Raw genomic sequence first — 24,736 nt, 5'->3', positions numbered from 1 at the left:
ACACAACATCCGGCTTCTGTACCTCCTCCCCGATGTTAGTAATGGGAAGAGAAATTAAAGCCAAAAACATTGAGAGCTTGTTCCCCTCTGCCATCAGATTACTGAACGGTCTATGAGCCCATGAACATCATCAGAATCAGAATCAGGGTTTAATATCACTGGCATATGACGTTAAGTTTGTTAACTTTGTGGTAGCGGTACAATGCTATATATGATAATATAAAAAATGTGAATTACAGTAAATAGTTAAATTAAATAAATAGTGCAAAAACAGAAATTTTTTAAAAAGTAGTGAGGTGGTGTTCATGGGTTCAATGTCCATTCAGAAATTGGATGGCAGAGGGGAAGAAGCTGTTCCTGAATTATTGAGTTTCTGCTTCCTGATGGTAACATTGAGAGGAGGAGATGTCCTGGGTGGTGTGGTGGGTCCTTAATGACGGATGCCGCCTTTCTGAGGCACTGCTCCTTGAAGATGTCTTGGGTACTATGGAGTCTAGTGCCCATGATAAAGCTGACTAAGTTTACAACTCTTTGGAGCTTACTTCGACCCTGTGGAGTATTTCTCCTCCGCATCCCCCCCTCTGCCCCGACTTCATACCAGATGGTGGTGCAGCCAGTTAGAATGCTCTCCATGGTACATCTGTAGAAATTTTCGAGTGTTTCAGGTGATGTACCAAATCGCCTCAAACTTTGAGTAAAATATAGTTGCTGTCTTGCCTCCTTTATGGCTGCATCCATATGTTAGGACCAGATTAGGTGTTCAGAGATATTAACACCCAGCAACTTGAAATTGCTCTCTCTCCCCACTTCTGATCTTGTTATTCCTTGTTTTACTCTATTTATTTATTTCATAATTTATGGTAATTTAATGCTTTTGCACTGTAATGCATAGTTTCTAAAGCAATTGTAGTAATGAGAAGAGGGTTTATCCTGGATGGCGAGGATCCTTAGCGATGGACACTGCCGTCTTGAGGAATGGCCTCTTGAAGATGTCCGCAACGGCAGGGAGAGTTGGACCCATGAGGGAGCTGGATGCTTGTACAACCCTCTGCATTCCATGAGTTAGAGCCTCCGTACTACTTTCTTATAACAATTATCATAATGCTTAGCTGCTTTAATATCTAAAAAGAAACAGTCTTGAATATACTCAGTGACCGCCCATTGATTGCAGGCATTTAAAAATAGTTCAAAAGCCTTTGACTGCACTGAGGCTCCATAGAGTCCACAGAAGTTAAGTGCTGTTGGGAGATCCCAGTGAGATATATTCATCTTCATTCATCAGGCATAAATCTCACTTGGAACTCATTGGCAGTGTGGAGGAACAGAGAGATTTTAGGGTCAATGTCCATAGATCTCCCAAAGTTTCCCAACACAGACTGGGAGATCGTTTCGCTGAACACCTACACTCTGTCCGCCAGAGAAAGCAGGATCTCCCAGTGGCCACACATTTTAATTCCACATCCCATTCCCATTCTGACATGTCTATCCACGGCCTCCTCTACTGTAAAGATAAAGCCACACTCAGGTTGGAAGAACAACACCTTATATTCCGTCTGGGTAGCCTCCAACCTGATGGCATGAACATTGACTTCTCTAACTTCTGCTAATGCCCCACCTCCCCCTCGTACCCCATCCGTGATTTATTTATATACACACATTCTTTTTCTCTCTCTCCTTTTTCTCCCTCTGTCCCCCTCACTATACCCCTTCCCCATCCTCTGGTTTTCCCCCCCTCCCCCATTTCTTTCTCCCTAGGCCTCCTGTCCCATGATCCTCTCATATCCCCTTTGCCAATCACCTGTACAGCTCTTGGCTCCATCCCTCCCCCTCCTGTCTTCTCCTATCATTTCAGATCTCCCCCTCCCCTCCCACTTTCAAATCTCTTACTAGCTCTTCTTTCTGTTAGTCCTGACGAAGGGTCTCGGCCCAAAATGTCAACTGTACCTCTTCCTAGAGATGCTGCCTGGCCTGCTGCGCTCACCAGCAACTTTTATGTGTGTTGCATGCAAGTGATAGTGTGTTTTATAAGGTGTATGGTATGTGGCAAACATGAGAAAATCTGCAGATACTGGAAGTGAGCCCTGATGAAGGATCTCAGCCTGAAACGCCAGCTGTTTGCTCTTTTCCAGAGATGCTGCCTGGTCTGCTGAGTTCCCCTAGCAATTTGTATGGTGTGTTGGCTATCATCAGTCAGGGGATTTAGTTCAACAGCTGCAAGTTGTGCTCAGTTCTGGTCACCTCACTACAGGAAGGATGTGGAAACTTTCAAAAGGGTGCAGAGGAGACTTACAAGGATGTTGCCTAGTTTGGGAAGCATGCCTTATGAGAATAGTTTGAGTGAACTTAGCCTTTTCTCCTTGGAGCGATGGAGGATGAGGGGTGACCTGATAGAGATGACAAGAGGCATTGATTGTGTGGATAGTCAGAGGCTTTTTCCCAGGACTGAAATGGCTAACCCAAGAGGACACAGTTTTAAGGTGTTTGGAAAAAGGTACAGAGGAGATGTCAGGGGTAAGTTTTTTATGCAGAGAGTGCTGAGTGTGTGGAATGGGCTGCCGGCGGTGGTGGTGGAGGTGGAAACAATAGGGTCTTTTAAGGGACTACTGGAAAGGTACATAGATCTTGGAAATATAGAGGACTATGGGTAACCCTAGGTAATTTCTAAAAGTAAGTACATGTTCAGCACAGCATTGTGGGCCGAAGGGACTGTATTGTGCTGTAGGTTTTCTATGTTTCTATGTTTCTGAGTTGGTATTGCAGCTCTGTAAAACCCTGGTTAGACTACACTTTGAATATTGTTCTCAATTCTGGTCACCTCATTATAGGAAGGATATGGAAGCTTTAGAGAGGGTGGAGAGGACATTTATCAGGATGCTGCCTGGACTAGAGAGCATATCTTATGAGGATAGCATGACCAAGCTTGGGCTTTCCTCTATGGAGCGAAGAAAGTTGAGAGGCGATTTGAAAGAGGTGTACACAATGATAAGACGCATAGATCGGGCAGAGAGCCCAAGACTTTTTCCCAGGGGAGAAATGGCTAATACCAGGGGCATAAATTAAGGTTAATGGAGAGAAATATGGGAGTGATGTCAGAGGAAAGTTGTTTTTACACAGAGCACTGGTCGAGGCAGGTACATTAGGAGCAGTTAAGAGACTCTTAGATGGGCACATGGATGATAATAAATGGAAGGCTATGTGGAAGCCAAGTGTTAGATTGACTTTAGAGTAAGTTATAAGGTTGGCACAGCATCATAGGCCGAAGGACTTGAATCAAGGTGGCAGGGTCCAGGTCGCAGAGTGTATCATAGAGACTGAACCCGATGTTTGGACAATGATTTAAGTGCCGGGCCAAATCAGAAAGGTCGGGCACAGGCCAAATCGAGGCAGCGAGGTCCAGGCCCCAGAGTGTATTATAATGACTAAACCCAATGTTTGGATGATCATTTAGATGCCAGCCCAGATTTAAATGTCGAGGCCCAAGGCGAAGAACGGGCCAATTCAGTTCACTGTTCCACTCTGTACTGAACTAAGCATCTAGGGATGGACTCGCTCTGGACTTCAGTTCAAAAGGCTATTTTCTTGCATCATTGTTTGCATTTTTTCTCTGTACTTTTTGTTTCAAATGGTCTTTTTTTATGGGCTCTTTTGGGTTTCTTTGTTTCGTGGCTGCCTGTTAGGAGACAAATCTCAAGGTTGTATAATGTATACTTACTTTGAACTTTGAGCTGTACTGTAGTGTTCTATGTTCTACAGAAATACCAGTACCTGCACTCTCTGCTTTCATTCCAAGTGACATTGTTCAGAAAAATATTGTTCAATATGCTTTCTGAACCAGCAGATTTGCTCAGCAATATTCAAGTATTCGGTAAAAAAAATGTCCTCAATAACGCTGAATAACATTTAGCCCCTGAATTGACTTTTGCATTGTTTACTTTTTCAATATTAGCCTCAGTTTTCTCAATAGGCTACGCCAGAATTTAATATCCTCTGATCAGTGTTTGGCCTAACAACCTGGATGCGTGAGGTGCAGCCAGTTCCTCTGTATAAACGCAAGAGATTCTGCAGATGCTGGCAATCCAGAGCAGCACACATATTGTGTGGTGAGGAGAAGACATGGGCTGAGAGTGTAGCATGGAAAAAGAGAGAGGGGAGGGGGGAGAAATCACCAGAGATTAGAGAACTCAGTGTTCATGCTAACAGGCCCTTCAGCCCATCTAGTCTGTGCTGAACTATTTAAACTGCCTACTCCCATTGACCTGCACCCGGACCATAGCCCTCCATGCCCCTGCCATCGATGTACACATCCAAATTTTCTCTTAAATGTTGAGATAGGTAAGAACATTTTCCCCTGCAGTTTAGGAGAATGAAGGGAGATTTGTTAGAGGCATAGGTATACAAAGTTATGTGGGGTATAGTTAGGGTTAATGCAAGAGGCGTTCCCCACTGAAGTTGGGTGAGATTAAAACTAGAGGTCATGGTCTAAAGGTAAAACGTGAAATATTTAAGGGGGATCTTCTTCACACAAGGGGGTGCTGCGAGTGTGAAATGAGCTACCAGCGGTAGTGGTGGATGTGGGTTTAATTGCAGCAACTAAGAGAAGCTCGTACAAGTACACCGACGGGAGGGCTATGATCCAAGCGCAGGTCAATGGGACCAGGCAGGATAATAATTTGGCACAGACTAGATGGGCCAAAGGGCCTGTTCCTGTGCGATAGTTCTCAATGACACTATTTAGAACCTTTTGCACAATCTTCATAGAACTACATTCCACTAGAAAATGGTTGACTGACATAGAAAGTCCAAACTAGGTATTAGCACACAATTCCCACGCTGTACAGCATTCAAAATGACAAAGTTTCTGAAAATCAGTATGGAGTCTGACCAGATGACAAAACTACACCCAGAAAGGGCTTTAAAAATGTATGCAGCTGATTAACACCTGCTGAACAGGCTGACCTCAGACAGTAGCTCAGCTATTATCAGCAATTGCCAATAATGCACCAAAAACACTTTAAAAAGGCTCATAGTAACTTACTGTCACAGACGTACAATTGATGGTCAGCATCCAAATCCTGCTTAGCGAGTCTGGGTCAACACAATGCTGAGCCTTCCGTCAGAAATAATGAAGGAAGAGCCATTCAAGGAAGATAAAGAGCCAAGATGACTCCCTCTGGATTTCCAACCAACTGTAAAACAACCACTTATTCACATCAGCAGTTACAGACAGGAAACTCCAGTTTGCAGCATCAGATCTTATCACCTTCTGGTTCTGTTTCAATGTGGCAAGATATAATGCAAGTACAAATTCGGGTGTTTCTTCGATTTGGCTGCAACAAGTAGACAAAAAGTCCGTCCAATCTCGCCACTACAAAACTAAGAAATTACATCATTTATCCACCGTGGCCTCTCGCCACTTCTCCTCACCTCCCTATCACCTTCCCCTGGTATCCCTTCTCCTTCCTTTTCTCCCATGATGCACTCTCCTCTCCTATCAGATTCCTTCTTCTCCAGCTCTTTACCTTTTCCATCTATCACCTCCCAGCTTCTTACTTCATCATCCCTCCCCACCCTCCTTACTTCACTTACCACCTCAGCAGGCCAGGCAGCATCTATGGAAAAGAGTAAACACTCCATGTTTTAGGCCAAGACCCTTCATCAGGATTGGAGGAGGGCCAAGACCCTCCATTCCTGATGAAGGGTCTTGACCCGCAACATCAACTTTTTAATCTTTCCCATAGATGCTGCTAGGCCTGCTGAGTTCCTCCAGCATGTTGCTTGTGTGGCATGAATTTCCAGCATCTGCAGATTTTCTCTTGTTTGTTATTCACCTATCAGTTTTTAGCTTATACTCTTTCACCTCCCATCACCTTCTTATTCTGGCATCATTCCCCTTCCTTTCCAGTCCTGATGAAGGGTCTCAGCCCGAAACATCGACTGTTTATTCTTCCCCATAGATGCTGGCTGGCCTGCTGAGATTCCCCATCATTTTGTGCGAGTTGCCCTGGATTTCCAGCATCTGCGGGATCACTTGTGTAGTTACATATGAGCCCTTCCCGTTTCACGTACATCAACTCACTGGGAAAACTCCAACTATAGATATTTGACCTCGCTCCTCAATAATTTGCCTCGATTTACCCTAACTCCAAGATCTTGGAATGGATTTCCATATCTAGAAATGTAAACAGATAGCTACACTTCCTAGAACGTAGAACACCACAGCACAGGAACAGGTCCTTCATCCCACAATGTTGTAGCAGCCAAATGTCCATTTATACTAATCTTTTCTGACTAAATGATGTCAATATCAAGTTCAAGTCTATTGTCATTAAACTGTACACAGGTATACCGCCAAACAAGACAATATTCCTTTGGATCAAGTTGCAAGCACAGTGTATATAACATATAAAATAATATTACCGCAAATAAATTAACAATTATAAAGTGCAAAAACAATACAAGTTAGAAAGTAAACAGCATAATGCTATTGGCGCTTCATACGTGACGAGACCCGGGTGGTGGCAGGGAGTTCAGTAGTCTCATGGCCTGGAGAAGAAGCTGTTTTCCATCCTAACAGTTCTTGTCCTAATGCTTGTCCTTCCTTCTTGACGGTAGGGGGTCAAAGAGATTGTGGGATGGTCGGGAGGGGTCATTGACAATTAGATGAGGAGTCCAAACTTGTTCACAATGCTCAAGGTGGGATTTCACCATAGCCTTGGAACGCCTCAGCATCACTCACTTCCCTGCTCTTGTACTCTAGACCTCTTGAAATGAAGCCTCTACTGGATCTCCTCTTGGCCTTTGCAGCTCTGGAAGAAACAATTCAAATCTGCCCAATCTTTCCATAATTTCCTTTCCAATTACCTACAATATTTTTATCTTATGTCTTACTTCGAATGATAATCAAGTATTATTCATGATTCTCTTGTAATTCATGCTCAGTACATGGGCATCACTGGCAGGGTTGATATTCCATGCTCCCCTTGATTTCCCTATAGAACATGACAGGCCTCTATCACAGACCACAGTAGTCTGTGTGACGAAGGTATTATCATAATGTGCTCAGGGAGAGATTTACAGTCTGTGCGGATCAGAAATCATATCCAGTCCTCACTGACAATCAACCCCAGTGCACCTCAAGGATGTCTGCTGCTCTACTCTCTCTACAGTCATGACTCTGTGGCTAGGCACAGCGCAAACACCATCTATAAATTCACTGATGATACAACCATTGTTGGCAGATTCTCAGATGGTGAAGCAGAGGCATACAGGTACGAGATAAATTGGCTGGTTGAGTGATGTTGCAACAACAGCCTTGAACTCAGTGTCAGTAAAACCAAGGAATTGATTGCGGACTTCAGGAAAGGGAAGTCGGGGGAAGCCACTATAGTTCCCATCGAAGGGTCAGCAGTGGAAAGGGTGAGCAGTTTCAAATTTCTTGGTCCCAGATATCTGAAGATCTATCCAGTTGCAACATATTGATGCAATTATGAAGAAGGAACCCCAGTGGCTATATTTTATTAGGAGCTTGAGAAGATTCTGTATGTCACCAAAGGCTCTAGCAAATTTCTATAGATGTGTGTGGAGAGCGTTCTGACTGGTTGCATCACTGTCCAGTATGGAGACTCCACTGCACAGGACCGGAAAAAGCTGCAGAGGGTTGTAGAGGGGTGGTGGGTGAGGACCAGGGGAACCCTATTCCTAGTGGGGTGGCGGGAGGATGGAGTGAGAGCAGATGTACGTGAAATGGGGGAGATGTGTTTAAGAGCAGAGTTGATGGTGGAGGAAGGGAAGCCCCTTTCTTTAAAAAAGGAAGACATCTCCCTCATCCTAGAATGAAAAGCCTCATCCTGAGAGCAGATGCAGCAGAGACGGAGGAATTGCGAGAAGGGGATGGCATTTTTGCAAGAGACAGGGTGAGAAAAGGAATAGTCCAGATAGCTGTGAGAGTCAGTAGGCTTATAGTAGACATCAGTGGATAAGCTGTCTCCAGAGACAGAGACAGAAATATCTAGAAAGGGGAGGGAGGTGTCAGAAATGGACCAGGTAAACTTGAGGGCAGGGTGAAAGTTGGAGGCAAAGTTAATAAAGTCAACGAGCTCTGCATGCGTGCAGGAAGCAGCGCCAATGCAGTCGTCGATGTAGCGAAGGAAAAGTAGGGGACAGATACCAGAATAGGCACGGAATATAGATTGTTCCACAAAGCCAACAAAAAGGCAGGCATAGCTAGGAAACATACGGGTGCCCATAGCTACACCTTAACTCTGCTCTTAAACACATCTCTCCCATTTCACATACATCTGCTGTCACTCCATCCTCCCGCCACCCCACTAGGAATAGGGTTCCCCTGGTCATCACCTACCACCCTACCAGCCTCCGGGTCCAACATATTATTCTCCGTAACTTCCGCCACCTCCAACGGGATCCCACCACTAAGCACATCTTTCCCTCCCCCACTCTCTCTGCATTCCGCAGGGATCGCTCCCCACGCAACTCCCTTGTCCATTCGTCCCCCCCATCCCTCCCCACTGATCTCCCTCCTGGCACTTATCCGTGTAAGCGGAACAAGTGCTACACATGCCCTTACACTTCCTCCCTTACCACCATTCAGGGCCCCAAACAGTCCTTCCAGGTGAGGCAACACTTCACCTGTGAGTCGGCTGGGGTGATATACTGCATCCGGTGCTCCCGATGTGGCCTTTTATATATTGGCGAGACCCGACGCAGACTGGGAGACCGCTTTGCTGAACATTTATGCTCTGTCCGCCAGAGAAAGCAGGATCTCCCAGTGGCCACACATTTTAATTCCACATCCCATTCCCATTCTGACATGTCTATCCACGGCCTCCTCTACTGTAAAGATGAAGCCACACTCAGGTTGGAGGAACAACACCTTATATTCCGTCTGGGTAGCCTCCAACCTGATGGCATGAACATCGACTTCTCTAACTTCCACTAATACCCCACCTCCCCCTCGTACCCCATTTGTTACTTATTTTTATACACACATTCTTTCTCTCACTCTCCTTTTTCTCCCTCTGTCCCTCTGAATATACCCCTTGCCCATCCTCTGGGTCCCCCCCCTCCTTATCTTTCTTCCCGGACCTCCTGTCCCATGATCCTCTCGTATCCCCTTTTGCCAATCACCTGTCCAGCTCTTGGCTCCATCCCTCCCTCTCCTGTCTTCTCCTATCATTTTGGATCTCTCCCTCCCCCTCCAACTTTCAAATCCCTTACTCACTCTTCCTTCAGTTAGTCCTGACGAAGGGTCTCGGCCTGAAACGTCGACTGCACCTCTTCCTAGAGATGCTGCCTGGCCTGCTGCGTTCACCAGCAACTTTTATGTGTGTTGCTTGAATTTCCAGCATCTGCAGAATTCCTGTTGTTTGTGAATACCAGGAGCTGGACTTGGTTGTCAGAGGCTATTTAAGATGCACACCATTGGGAGCATTTAATAGGTAGTGGGAGCTCATACCCAGACAACCTGCCATTTTTAAAGGGGATAAAGGGGGTGCAATGGATGTGTATATTTGAACTTTCAGAAAGCCTTTGACAAGGTGCCACATGTGAGGCTATTTGACAAGTTAAGAGCAAATGGTATTACAGGAATGTTACTGGCATACTTAGAGCATTAGCTAATTGGTAGGAGGCAGTGAGTGGGAATAAATGGATCCTTTTCCAGTTGGCTACCAGTGACTAGTGGTGTTCCAAAGGGGTTGGTGTTGGGACTGCTTCTTTTTATGCTGTTTATCAGTGATGTAGGTGATGGAATAGATGGCTTTGTTGCCAAGTTTGCAGATGATACAAAGATTGGTGGAAGGGCAAGTAGTGTTGAGGAAATAGGTAACCTGCAGAGGGACTAAGACAAATTAGGTGAATAGGCAAGAAAGTGGCAAATCAAATGCAATGTTGGAAAATGCATGGTCATGCATTTTGGTAGTAGAAATAAATGTGCAGACTATTTTCTAAATGGGGAGAAAATCCAAAAATCTGAGATGCAAAGGGGCCTAAAGGTTAACTTGCAAGTTGAGTCAGTGATGAGGAAGGCAAATACAATTTTAGCATTCATTTCAAGAGTCAAGAGCAGAGATGTGACGCTGAGGCTTTATAAGGCACTGGTGAGGCCTCACCTTGAGTATTCTGAACAGATTTGGGCTCCTCATCTAAGAAAAGATGTGTTGACATTGGAGGGGGTTCAGAGGAGGATCGCAAGGATGATTCAGGAAATGAAAGGGTTAGCATACAAGGATAGGTCTGGGTCTGTACTCATTGGAATTTAGAAGGATGAGGGGGGTTCTTATGCTGAAAGGCCTAGACAGAGTAGATGTTGAAAGGATGTTTCCCAAGGTGGGGGAGTCTAGGACAAGAGCGCATGGCCTCAGGATAGAGGGGTGTCCATAGAAACAGAGATGCAGAGAGATTTCTTCAGCCAGAGGGTGGTGAATTAGTTACCACAGGCAGCGGTGGAGACCAGGGTGTTGACTGTATTTAAGGCAGAGCTTGATAGATTCTTGATTGGACACCGTATTAAAGGTTACAGGGAGAAGGCTGGGGAGTGGGACTGAGGAGGGCAAAGAAGATGAGCCATGATTGAATGGCAGAGCAGACTTGATGGGCCAAATAGCCTAATTCTGCTCCTATGTTTTATGGTTGTAACACGCTGTTATGGCTTCTCCGTAATGCTTCACTGCTAAGGCTAATGAAATGGCTTCTCTGTAATGTTCACTGCTGAAGTAACAGTTTCTCTGTAGCAGCAATGTTTGGGTTAGCCAATCAGGATTTCGATGCCCTGTTTTGTGAATCTGGAAGGAGCTTTTTCATGGGCTTTTGCCGGGGAGAGATGAGGAGAGAAGACACGAATGGAGAGAGTAGGTAGACCGCCGGACAGGGTGGACTCGGAGCGAGGGTTCGAAGGGCAGCGACGATCGGAGGAGGTTGATGGTGAATGATCGGCTTATCAGTGAGCTCCAATTTTGTGCAACAGACTGTTTAATAAGATTGGGCCCTTTTACTTTCTTTTATTTTGTTGCTTTACTAACCATATAGTCAAAGTAAGAATTATAAAGCTTAATCGTTTAATTGCATATTGTGTATTGTCTGTTATTTCAGGGTACTGATTTGTAACAGGTGACACATCACGCAGCGTCCACCCAAACAAGATTTCTTAAGTTTGGCCGGGTCGGGGGCTATCACCCCCTAAATTAAGTTGCTAGCCGAAGCGAGAGTTGCATGGTCTCTTAGAAATGATGAGGTTATAAATGTTTAGAGATTTGGTAATTACTATAATCATATGATCATAAGACATAGGAACAGAATTAGGCCATCTGGCCCATCAAGTCTGCTCTCACATTCAATCATAGCTGATCCTTTTTCTTTCTCCTCCTCAACCCCAGTTTCCGGCCACTTCCTCGTAACCTTTGGTGCCATGTCCAATCAAGAACCCATCAATCTCTGCCTTAAATGCACCCAATAACCTGGCCTCCACAGCTGTATGTAGCAACAAATTCCACAAATTCACCACGCTTTCACTAAAGAAATTTCTCCACATCTCTGTTTTGAAAGGGTACCCCCCTTCTATCCTGAGGCTGTGCCCTCTTGTCCTAGACCCTCCCACCATGGGAAACATCCTTTCCACATCTACTCTGTCTAGGCCTTTCAATATTCGGAAGGTTTCAATGAGAACCCCCTCATCCTTCTGAATTCCAGTGAGTATAGACCCAGAACCATCTAACATTCCTCGTATGATAACCCTTTCATTCCTGGAATCATCCTTGTGAAACTCCTCTGAACCTCTCCAATGCCAGCACATCTTTTCCAAGATGAGGGGCCCATAACTGTTCACAATACTCAAGGTGGGGACTCATCAGTGCCTTATAAAGCCTCAGAATTATATCCTTGCTCTTATATTCTAGACCTCTTAAAATGAATGCTTTTGCTTTCCTCACCACCGACTCAACCTGCAAGTTAACATTTAGGGTGTTTTGCACAAGGACCCAAGTTCCTTTGCATCTCAGATTCCTGGATTTTCTCCCCATTTATAAAATAAGCCACACATTTATTTCTACTACCAAAGTGCATGACCATGCATTTTCCAACTTTGTATTTTATTTGCCATTTTCTTGTCCATTCTCCTAATCTGTCTAAGTCCTTCGGCATCCTACCTGTTTCCTCAACACTACCTGCCCCTCTACTAAACTTTGTATCATCTGCAAACTTGGCAACAAAGCCATCTATTCCATCATCCAAATCATTTATATACAGCATAAAAAGAAGTGGTCCCAACACCAACCCCTGTGGAACACCACTCGTCACTGGCAGCCAACCAGAAAAGGATCATTTTATTCCCACTCGCTGCGTCCTGCCTATCAGCCAATGCTCTAACCACGTTAGTAACTTCACTGTAATATCACGGGCTCTTAACTTGGTAAGCAGCCTCATGTATGGCACCTTGTCTAAGGCCTTCTGGAAGTCCAAATATACAATATCCACTGCATCCCCTTTATCTATTCTACTTGTAATCTCCTCCAAGAATTCTAACAGGTTCATCAGGCAGGATTTTCCCCGAAGGAAACCATGCTGACTTTGTCCTATCTTGTTTTGTTACCAAGTACTCCGTCACCTTGTCCTTATCAATTGACTCTAACATCCTCCCAACCACTGAGGTCAGGTTTCTTCTCCTTCATGTGCCTTGTGCGTTACACGCTTGGGCGATCATGGCTTTCCACATCAAATGATCTCATGCAGCGTCAATGATATCTCGCACACTTAGATCTGTTAGTTCTTTCACAGAGTCCATGTATTTTCTTCTTTCCTTCCTCTTCCGCGTTTCCCAGACATACGGCCTTGTAATGTAAGGCATTCTATTTCTCCCTTTCTGATGACATGACCCAGGAATTTAAGTTTCCTCTCATTTAATGTTCTCATTTTGTATGGGCATGTTGGAGTACTGTCTCATATGTGATATTTTCAGCATTCTTCTAAGAAACTACATTTCTGTTATTTCTAGGTTTCTTTCGAGTTCTGGTGTTACAGCAAGATTGACCAGATGTAACATTTTAGTAGCCTCAGCTTTGTTGTCATAGAAATGTGTCTGTTGCTAAAAATGGGTTTCATTATTTGGAAGTTGCTTTTGGCAATGGCAATTCTTCTTTTTATTTCTATTTATAACATCTCGTGATATAAAGCTACCAAGGTAATTAAAGCTGGTCTTTTGTTCAATCTCTTGGTTACTGATGTACAATTGGCAGTTGGGAGTATCCTGCTGTTTTGATATTACCGTACATTTGTCTTTTTTTTTACAGTTGATGGTTAGACCAAAATCTGCAATTGTACTGCTTTGTCTAAGAGGATTTGTCAGTCTTCTGTAGCACTTGCTATTAGGGTGGTATCGTCTGCATATCTTATATTGCTGATGTTAACACCTCCAATTTTTTTTTATCCCATCTAGGTCTTCCAGAGGTCAGGCTAACTGGGCTATAATTTGCTTTCTGCTGCCTTCCTCCTTTCTTAGAGTGGAGTAACATTTGCAATTTTCCAGTCCTCTGGCACCATGCCAGAGTCCAATCATTTTTGAAAAATAATTTCTAATGCCACCACAACCTCTAACAGTACCTCTTTCAGAACCCTCGGGTGCAGTTCCTCTGGTCTGGGTGACTTACGTAACTTTAGGTCTTTCAGCTTTTTGAGCACCTTCTCTCTTGTAACAGAAACTACACCCACTTCTCTTCCTTCACACACTACAACATCAGGCATACTGCTAGTGTCTCCCACAGTGAAGACTGATGCAAAATACACATTTACTTCAGCAGCCATCTTCTTGTCCCCCGTTATTATATCTCCTGCTCATTTTCTAGCAGTCCTATATCCACTCTCATTTCTCTATTATTTTCAACATACTTGAAAAAGCTTTTACTATCCACTTTGATATTATTTGCTAGCTTGCTTTCATATTTCATCTTTTCCTTTCTAATGATTTTTTTAGCTGTTCTCTGTATGTTTTTAAAAACTTCCCAATCCTCTATCTTCCCACTAATTTTTGCTTTGTTGTATGCCCTTTCTTTCACTTTTACAATAGCTCTGACTTCCCTTGTCAACCATGGTTGTACTATTTTATCATTTGAGTATTTCTTCATTTTTGGAATACACATGTCCTACAGCTTCCTCATTTTTCCCAGAAATGCACGCCATTGCTGCTTTGCTGACATCCCTGCCAGCAGCTCCTTCCAATTTACTTTGGCCAAATCCTCTCTCATACCACTGTAATTTCCCTTACTCCACTGAAATACTGCTACACCAGATTTTACCTTCTCCCTATCAAATTTCAAGTTGAACTCAATCATATTGTGATCACTGGTTCCCAAGGAATCTTTTACCTTAAGCTCCCTAATTGCCTCCGGTTCATTACACAACACCCGATCCAGTATAGCTGATCAGCTAGTAGGCTCAATGACAAACTGCTCTAAAAAGCTATCTCTTGGACGTTCAACAAGCTCACTCTCTTGAGATCAATTACCAATATGATTTTCACAATCGACCTGCATGTTAAAATCTCCCATGGCTACCATAACATTGCCCTTTTGACTCGCCTTTTCTATTTCCTGTTGTAACCTGTGGTCCCAGCCACTGTGGGGAGGCCTGTATATAACTGCCGTCAGTGTCCCTTTACCCTTGCAGTTTCTTAACTCAACCCACAAGGATTCAAGATCTTCTGATCCTATGTCACATCTTTCTACTGATATGATGCCATTCTTTACTAGTAGAGTCACACTATCCCCTCTGCCTACATTCCTATTCCTCCAATACAATGTGTAACCTTGGACATCCAGCCCCCAACTACAACCATCCTTCATCCATGATTCAGTGATGGCCACAACATCATACCTGACAATCTGTAATAGTGCAACAAGGTCATCCACCTTATTTCTTATACTACATGCATTTAGATACAACACCTTGAGTACCGTATTTGCTATCCTTTCTGATTCTGCATCCCTAATGATTTGATACTCAGCCTGTTGGCTGCAACTAAGTCTCATCACCTGCTTGCCCTTCCTGACAATCTGACTGCATGCTATCTTTACTTTTATACCATCCGTCCTTTCCTGAGTCCCTGCACTCTGGTTTCCACCCCCCTGCCAAACTAGTTTAAATCCTCCACAACAGCTCTATCAAACCTGCCCACAAGAGTGTTGGTCCCACTTGGGTTCAGGTGCAACCCGTCACTTTTGAACAGATCATACCTCCCCCAAAGGAGATCCCAATTATCCAAGAACCTGAAGCCCTACCCCCACATCAGCTTCTCAGCCACACATTTATCTGCCAAGTCATCCTGTTTCTACCCTCACTGGCGCGTGGCACAGGCAGGTCCAGAAATTACTACCCAGGATGTCCTGCTTCTCAGCTTTCTAACTAGCTCTCTAAATTCTCTTTTCAGGACCACATTGCTTTTCCTTCCTGTGTCATTGGCACCAATATGTACAAAGATATCTGGCTGCTCCCCCTCCCTCTCCAAAATGTTGTGGATGCGATCTGAGACGCCCCAGACCCTGGCACCTGTGAGGTAACATACAAATACCAATCACATCCACAGAATCTCCTGTCTCCCTCACTATCGAGTCCCCTATCACTACTGCTCCTTTCTTCTCTCTCTCTTCCTTCTGCACCACGGACCCATGCTCAGTGCCTGTAACCCAGTCGCCGTGGCATTCTCCCGGGAGGTCACCCCCACAAAAGTATCCACAGTGGTATACTTGTTTTTGAGGGGAATGGCCACAGGGTTGCTCTGCTCTAACTGCCTATTTCCATTTCTCCTGACGGTCACCCAGCTACTTATGTTCATTCTTCATACTTACTATTTACTTATTATTTCTAAGTTATTTCAATAATCATTGTCATTTTCTAATAAAATGGGTTGTTGCTGGATATTGAGCTCTGCTATTGTCAAATCAATTGTTCCTCCAAGATAAGCAATTCACTGGAATTCACAATGACAGTCAGTCCTTAACTGGAGTTCAATTCACTTCAGTAAAACAGGAACTAGGATCAGAACCAGGTTTATTGTCACTGATATACAGTATGTTGTGAAAATGTTGTTTTGCAGAACCAGTACAGTTAATGTTGTCACAGCTATGGGGGCGAGGGGGGCAGTGGGGTTAAGCTTCTAGTGTTGATTAAATGCTCCCAATGCTGTGTATCTCAAATAGCCTCTGATAATCAAGTCCAGCCCCTGACCTTCATACGTGGCTTAGCTGCTAAGCCCGGCTGAACCATTTCTACTGACAGAAGGGTGGCAAAGGCGGGTTACAGGTACTTTAAAACCAGTTGCTTCAGGCCGTGGTTGACAAATTACCTAGGAGAAGAAAATTCTGATTTCAAACCTCTGCAGTCTTGCAGTTATACCCACTCATGGGTAAAACTTTGAGAGTAAACCCTAAGGCAGTCTTGCGTTGAGTTCAATGCTGACTGGCAACTCCTATAATGTTGCTGCCGTTCCTTTGGATTCATCATCTGTGTGGAGAGGGGGAGCCTATTGCACGATAAACACCTTGCTCTCCATATCGTACTGCCCTGGCTTGCATATCACGTAAATTGCTGGGATGCAACATTCAACCCTGACCAAAGGAGAGCCTCAAAAATCCAAACAGCGAAGTGATAATCACTAGACACCCTGCTGTCTTTGGAAATTGGTTTATAAATGTTTAGAAATCTGCTGGTAATTAATATAATCATTATTCACCCTTACTATTTAATTATTATTTCAAAATTATTTCAATAATCAACAACTTTTTCTAATTAAGTAATAAAATGGTTTGTTGGTGGATACTAGACCCGAAACGTCAACTGTAATCTCTTTTTCCAGTCCTGATGAAGGGTCTCGGCCCAAAATCTCAACTGTGCTCTTCCATAGATTCTGCCTGGCCTGCTGAGTTCCTCCAGCATTTTGTGTGAGTTGCTTGGATTTCTAGCATTCGCAGATTTTCTCTTGTTTGTTGCTGGATATTGAGCCCTGCTACTGTCAAATCAATTGTTCCTCAAAGGTAAACAATTCATCAGAATTCACAATGTCTGTCAATCCTTAACTAGAATTAAATTCACCTCAGTCAAACCACTAACAGAATCAGAATCAGGTTTATTGGTTCATTCGTTCTGTGCCATCTAGTGATCATGGTCTTTCCATGACCATGACTATTCTTGGCAAATTTTTCTGCAGAAATGCTTTGCCATTGCTTTCTTCTGGGCAGTGTCTTTACAAGATGGGTGACCCCAGCTATTATCAATACTCTTCAGAGATTGTCTGCCTGGCGTCAGTGGTTGCATAACCAGGAGTTGTGATATGCACCAGCTGCTCATATGACCATCCACTTTATTATCATTGATGTATGTTGTGAAAAGCTTTTTTTGCAGCAGGAGTAGAGTGCTATTTGTAATAATATATAGTTAAGTGGGCCATCAGTTAATCGCAGCAGCCACTTATTTGGAACAACTCTTAAAGTACAAAAAGATTTGAGAAAGTAGACAGGATACCCTTCATTTATTTGGGACAGTACACCACTTACTTGGGACACCAGACTGGTGCTGAAGAGTTTCTAGGGTCAGTCACATTGCACTTGTGTGACCGTTAGACACTATACTGTGCCTAGAGTGAACAGTTTTTAAATAGCATCAGTCACGTGTGTTTGTGTTCAAAAAGCAGTGATTGTTTTTGTCACCGATAGTTGATGAGAACAAAGCAATAAGACAATTCAGAAATGTTTTGCTCACTGCGGTTTCCCCCGGGATAAATAAAGTATGACTATGACTATGACTATGACTATGCTTCAAGCATTCAAGCTTGGAGCTCCCAGAAAATGAAACATTTTCCCTACTTCAACAAGTTAGGAACATTGAAGAATTTGAAGGTATTGACAATCATCTTGAATGTTAAAATGAAAATGAAGATTTGGAGGATGCAATCATTGAAAGCATTGTACAAAGGCACGTGTGTATGTATAAAACCATAAGACAATAAAATACAGGAGCAGACAACCATTAAATGCTCTTTATATGACAAGTGGTTGATTCTGGAAATCATTTTTGTGAACTTCCTTTGAACCCTCTCCAGCTTTAGCAGATCCCAACGTTGCTCACCAGTGCTTTATAAAGTCTGAACAGCACATCCTTGCTTTTATATTGTAGACCTCTTGAAATGAATGCTAAAATATTGCATTTGTCTTCCTCAGCACAGACTTGTATTTTCTCTCCATTTATAAAATAGTCAACCCTTTCCTTTCTTCTACCACACTTCCCGACACTGTATTCCATCTGCCACTTCTTGCCCATTCCACTAATCTGTCTAAGTCCTTCTGTAGCCTCTCTATTTCCTCAAAACTACTTGATCATCCACTGAACTTCGTATTATCGTCTGCAAACCTTGCAACAAAGCCATCAATTCCATCATCCAAATCATTGACATATAACATAAAAAGAATTAGTCCAAACACAGACTCCTGTGGAACACCACTAGTCAACGGCAGCCAACCAGAAAAGGCTCCCTTTATTCCTCCTGCTACTCAGCCACTGCTTTATCCATACTAAAACCTTCCATGTAATACCCTGGAATAGTAGCTTGTTAAGCAGCCTCAGGTGTGGCACCTTGTCAAAGGCCTTCTGAAAATCCAAGTACACAACATCAACCGATTCTCCTTTGTCTATCCTGCTTGTTATTTCTTCAAAGAATTCCAACAGATTTGTCAGGCAAGATTTTCCCTTGAGAAAACCATGCTAACTATGGCTTATTTTATCATGTGCCTCCAAGTGCCCTAAAACCATATTCTTAGCAATTGACTCCAACATCTCCCCAACCACTGAGGTCAGGCTAACTGTCCTATAATTTCATTTTTCCCCCTCTCTCCCTTCTTGACGAGTGGAATGACATTTGCAATTTTCCAGTCTTTCGGAACTTTTCCATGATTTGGTGATTCTTGAAAGATCATTACTAATACCTGTGCAATGTCTTCAGACCTCTTTCAGAACTCTGGGATGTACACCATCTGGGCCAGGTGACTTATCTACTATCAGATCTTTCAGTTTCCCATGAACCTTCTCCCCAGTGATGGTAACTTCACATACTTCATGACCCCTGACACCTAGACCTTCCATCATACTGTTAGTGTCTTCCATAGTGAAGACTGATGCAAACCACTTATTCAGTTCATCCACCAATTCCTTACCCCCTATCCCATTACTACCCCTAGCATCATTTTCCAGCAGTCTGATATCCACTCCTGTCTCTTTTACACTTTATGTATCTGAAGAATCTTTTGGTATCTTCTTTAATATTATTGGCTAGCTTACTTTTATATTCCATATTTACCTTCTTAATGATTTTTAAGTTGCCTTCTGTTGGTATTTAAAAGCTTTCCAATCCTCTAACCTCCCACTAATTTTTGCTCTACTATATGCCCTCTCTTTGGTTTTTATGTTGGTTTTGATTTCCCTTGTTAGCCATGGTTGTGTCATCTTGCCTTTAGAATACCTCTTCCTCCTTGGGAAGTATATATCCTGTGCCTTCCAAATTGCTTCCAGAAATTCTAGCCATTGTGTCTCTGCTGTCATCCTTGCCAGTGTCCTTTTCCAATCAATTCCGACCAACTCCTCTCGCATGGCTCTGTAATCCCCTTTATGCCACTGTAATACTGATACATCTGACTTTAGCTTCTCCTTCTCAAATTTCAGGGTGAATTTGATCATGTTATCATCATTTTCCCCTTGGAGTCTTATACCTTGAGTTCGCTAATCAATTCCAGTTAATTGCAAAACACCAAATCCAAAATAGCTGATCGCCTCATGGACTCAACCACAAGTTGCTCTAAAAAGCCATTTTGTAGTTATTTTAGTAATCTCCTCTCTTGGGATCCAGGACCAACCTAATTTTCCCAATCTACCTGAGGACTGGGAGAAATTCAGAGTTCAGCAGAGGAGGACAAAGGGCTTAATTAGGAAGGGGAAAAAAGATTATGAGAGAAAACTGGCAGGGAACATAAAAACTGACTGTAAAAGCTTTTATAGATATGTAAAAAGGAAAAGACTGGTAAAGACAAATGTAGGTCCCCTGCAGACAGAAACAGGTGAATTGATTATGGGGAGCAAGGACATGGCAGACCAATTGAATAATTACTTTGGTTCTGTCTTCACTAAGGAGGACATAAATAATCTTCCAGAAATAGTAGGGGACAGAGGGTCCTGTGAGATGGAGGAACTGAGTGAAATACATGTTAGTAGGGAAGTGGTGTTAGGTAAATTGAAGGGATTAAAGGCAGATAAATCCCCAGGACCAGATGGACTGCATCCCAGAGTGCTTAAGGAAGTAGCCCAAGAAATAGTGGATGCATTAGTGATAATTTTTCAAAACTCGTTAGATTCCGGACTAGTTCCTGAGGATTGGAGGGTGGCTAATGTAACCCCACTTTTTAAAAAAGGAGGGAGAGAGAAACCGGGGAATTATAGACCAGTTAGCCTAACGTCGGTGGTGGGGAAACTGCTGGAGTCAGTTGTCAAGGATGTGATAACAGCACATTTGGAAAGCGGTGAAATCATCGGACAAAGTCAGCATGGATTTGTGAAAGGAAGATCATGTCTGACGAATCTCATAGAATTTTTTGAGGATGTAACTAGCAGAGTGGATAGGGGAGAACCAGTGGATGTGGTATATTTGGATTTTCAAAAGGCTTTTGATAAGGTCCCACACAGGAGATGAGTGTGCAAACTTAAAGCACACGGTATTGGGGGTAAGGTATTGATGTGGATAGAGAATTGGTTAGCAGACAGGAAGCAAAGAGTGGCAATAAACGGGACTTTTTCAGAATGGCAGGTAGTGACTAGTGGGGTACCGCAAGGCTCAGTGCTGGGACCCCAATTATTTACAATATATATTAATGACTTGGATGAGGGAATTAATTGCAGCATCTCCAAGTTTGCGGATGACACGAAGCTGGGCGGCAGCGTTAGCTGTGAGGAGGATGCTAAGAGGATGCAGGGTGACTTGGATAGGTTGGGTGAGTGGGCAAATTCATGGCAGATGCAATTTAATGTGATTAAATGTGAAGTTATCCACTTTGGTGGCAAAAATAGGAAAACAGATTATTATCTGAATGGTGGCCGATTAGGAAAAGGGGAGGTGCAACGAGACCTGGTTGTCATTATACACCAGTCATTGAAAGTGGGCATGCAGGTACAGCAGGCGGTGAAAAAGGCGAATGGTATGCTGGCATTTATAGCGAGAGGATTCGAGTACAGGAGCAGGGAGGTACTACTGCAGTTGTACAAGGCCTTGGTGAGACCACACCTGGAGTATTGTATGCAGTTTTGGTCCCCTAATCTGAGGAAAGACATCCTTGCCATAGAGGGAGTACAAAGAAGGTTCACCAGATTGATTCCTGGGATGGCAGGACTTTCATATGAAGAAAGACTGGATGAACGAGGCTTGTACTCGTTGGAATTTAGAAGATTGAGGGGGGATCTGATTGAAACGTATAAAATCCTAAAGGGATTGGACAGGCTAGATGCAGGAAGATTGTTCCCGATGTTGGGGAAGTCCAGAACGAGGGGTCACAGTTTGAGGATAAGGGGGAAGCCTTTTAGGACTGAGATTAGGAAAAACTTCTTCACACAGAGAGTGGTGAACAGTTGAGGCCAGTTCATTGGCTATATTTAAGAGGGAGTTAGATATGGCCCTTGTGGCTACGGGGATCAGGGGGTATGGGGGGAAGGCTGGTGCAGGGTTCTGAGTTGGATGATCAGCCATGATCATAATAAATGGCGGTGCAGGCTCGAAGGGCCGAATGGCCTACTGCTGCACCTATTTACTATGTTTCTATGTTTCTATGTTTCTATTGAAATCCCCCAAGACTATTGTAACATTGCCCTTTTGGCATGCATTTTCTACTTCCCATTGTAATTTGTAGACCACATCCTTAATACTGTTAGGGTCTGTATATGACTCCCATTAGGACCTTTTTATCATTGGAGTTCCTTCGCTCTATCCACATTGATCCAACACCTTCCAACCCCATGTCACCTCTTTCTAATGATTTAATTTCATTTTTTGCCAACAGAGCCATACTGCCACCTTCTCCTTCCTGCTTATCCTTTCAAAACCATGTGTATCCTTGGACATTAAGCTCCCAGCTATAATCTTCTTTCAGCCATGATTCAATGATGCCTACAACATCATACCTGCCAATCTGTTGTTGTGCTTCAAGTTCATCGACCATTTTCTGTGTACCACATGCATTCAAATATGACATCCTTAGTCCTTTATTCACTCTTTTTAATTTTGTCTGCCTTTTACGTTGCAACTAATCCTGTTAACTGTAATTTTGCCCAGTCATCAGCCTCTCCTTGTTAGGAGTCTCACTACACATTACCTCTGTTTCTAAACCAACCACCTCATCTTCAGCACTATCACTCCAGTTCCCATCCCTCTGACAAATTGGTTTAAACCCACCAGAACAACTCTAGCCAACCTGCCTGCAACAATATTGGACCCCCTCGGGTTCAGGTGTAACCTATTACTTTTGTACAAGTCATACCTTCCCCAGAAGAGATGCCAATGATTCATAAATCTGAACCCCTGCCCCATACCAGTTCCTCAGCCACGTATTCACCTGCCAAATCATCCTATTCTTACCCTCACTGGCACGTGGCACAGGCAGAAACCCAGAGATTACTGGAGGCCCTGTTTCTCAGTTTCTACCTCGCTCCCAAAAATCTCTCTGCAGGACCTCCTCACCTTGTCATTGGTGCAGTATGTACCAAGACTTCTGGCTGCTCACCCTCGTCCTTAAGAATGCCATGGATACAATCTGAGACATCCCTGATCCTGGCACCAGACAGGCAACATATCATCCGAATGTCTCCATTGCGCCCACAGAATCTCATCCCTGTTCCTCTGACTGAGGAATCTCCTATCAACACTGCAGTCCTCTTCACCTCTCTGCTCTTCCGAGCCTCAGCACCAGACTCGGTGCCAGAGACCCGGTCACTGTGGATCCCCAGATAGGTCACCCCCTCAATAGTATCTAAAGTTGTATACTTATTATTGAGGGGAATGGCCACAGATGTACTCTGCACTGGTTGTGTATTTCGCCCCTCCTCCTGACAGACACCCAGTCGCCTGTCTCCTGTAATCTAGGGGTAACTACCTCCCTTTCTATCACCTCCTCATTCTCCCATATGACTTGAAGGCCATCGAGCTGCAGCTCCAGTTCCTTAATACATTCTTTTAGGAGCTTCAGCTCAGATCACCTGGTACAGATGTGTTTATCTGGGAGCATGGACATCTCCCAGACTTCCCACATCTCTCAGACAGCACAAAATGCTGCCCCTGGAGCCATTCTCACTATACTGTGCACTAATAGATCAGGAATGAACAAATAAGAACACAGAGACAAATAAACTCTTCTCAGCTTCTGGCCAGGTACAAGCATTGATTATAACCAGCATTTCGATGACAATCTTCAAGAAAATGGCAGAGTTTGTCATTGAAATGTCAGTTATTATCAATTCCTGTACCTGGCTTGAAGCCCGACATGAGTATATTCATCATAAATGACGGGAAAGCGCTAAATCCATTTTCACAGAAAGAGTAACTTACAAGACAATCTACCTCACCCAAAACTGATCTCGCCTAAGCCCGATGAGCCAAAGACACTCTAAAGACTAGCACATTCACAGGAATGGCCATTAAAGAATTGCCGCTTTGCTTGCACCTGTGCTATTTTTAATTGGCTCTTTCCAATGAATCCCTCCTGCTGATTGGTCGCTCCTCAACTCAGAGAATCTGCTGCAAAACACTGCCTCTAAAATCTCACTCGCCAACCTGATTAAAAAGTAGCTCTTTTCATGAGCCATTGGTGTGGATTGTCCAACTCAACTATATATATATATATATATATGTAGTGCAATAAGAGAGGTGATGTTCATGGGTTCATTGTCTGTTCAGAAATCTGAAGGTGGAGGCGAAGAAGCTGTTCCTAAAACAATGTGCATCTTCAGGCTTCTATACTTCCTCCCTGCTGGTAGTAACGAGAAGAGCGACTGTCTAGGGCAGTGGTGGGGAGGTTCTTACTAATGAACGTTGTCATTTATTGGCATCACCCTTTGATGTCCTCGATGGTAAAATTTTTCATCTGATAGTACTTTTTCATCTGCTCATGGTGGCCTCCAAGTTTTTGCTAGACAGCCATAACTGGGAGGTCTTGACCTTTAGAGGTTTCACAGTCTTTGAGTCATGCCTTCACAAGGGGTGCCAATTTACTGTTGATGTGTAGTGACAGCAGATTGCTGTACTTCATCACTGTGGTTCTCCTGCGGCTGTGCCATTGCCAAACGTTGCAAAGTTCTCACTAACCGTTCAGTTTCCTGGCAGCGATCAGTCTGCTCAACTTTTCTCTCCTGAACAGACCTGTGTGCCGCATCAGGCTGAGACTGAAGCAAAAGGAATGCTGAAAACCGATCAGGCCAAGCAGTCCTGTCATGGGCCATCCCAAGACCGGCTGCGAAAGAAGGAGGCTTGGGCAAGGGGTCAGCGACCCCATCCTGCTAAATCCCAATGCTACAGAAACGCCAACGGAAGCTCTATAAAGACTTCATCCCTGGGAGAGGAAGGATCTGCTTAGGAGATGGGCTGCACCTGGAGAGAAGGTGAAAGAATGGCCCTGGACTGAGGACCCTTGAGATGCTGTCAGCGGCCTGCATCCCA

The 24,736-nt window shown here is 43.8% G+C and overlaps 1 protein-coding gene across 4 annotated transcripts in view; it reads right to left on the bottom strand.

Moving 5' to 3' along the window:
- Positions 1–24,736, bottom strand: part of rab27b (RAB27B, member RAS oncogene family) — a 196,042-nt gene that overhangs the window by 130,567 nt on the left and 40,739 nt on the right. Inside the window, exon 1 of one of the 4 annotated variants that reach the window (XM_063042639.1) lies at positions 5,036–5,169. The exons of the other annotated variants lie outside the window; for them this stretch is intronic. The gene's annotated coding sequence lies outside the window, so the exon portion shown is untranslated. Of the gene's footprint in view, positions 1–5,035; positions 5,170–24,736 lie in introns of those variants that run through there. 4 annotated transcript variants of the gene reach the window in all.

This window comes from Mobula hypostoma, chromosome 3 (genome assembly GCF_963921235.1).
Source record: "Mobula hypostoma chromosome 3, sMobHyp1.1, whole genome shotgun sequence".
NCBI lineage: Eukaryota > Metazoa > Chordata > Chondrichthyes > Myliobatiformes > Myliobatidae > Mobula > Mobula hypostoma.
This window is presented reverse-complemented; position numbering and strand designations above follow the sequence as displayed.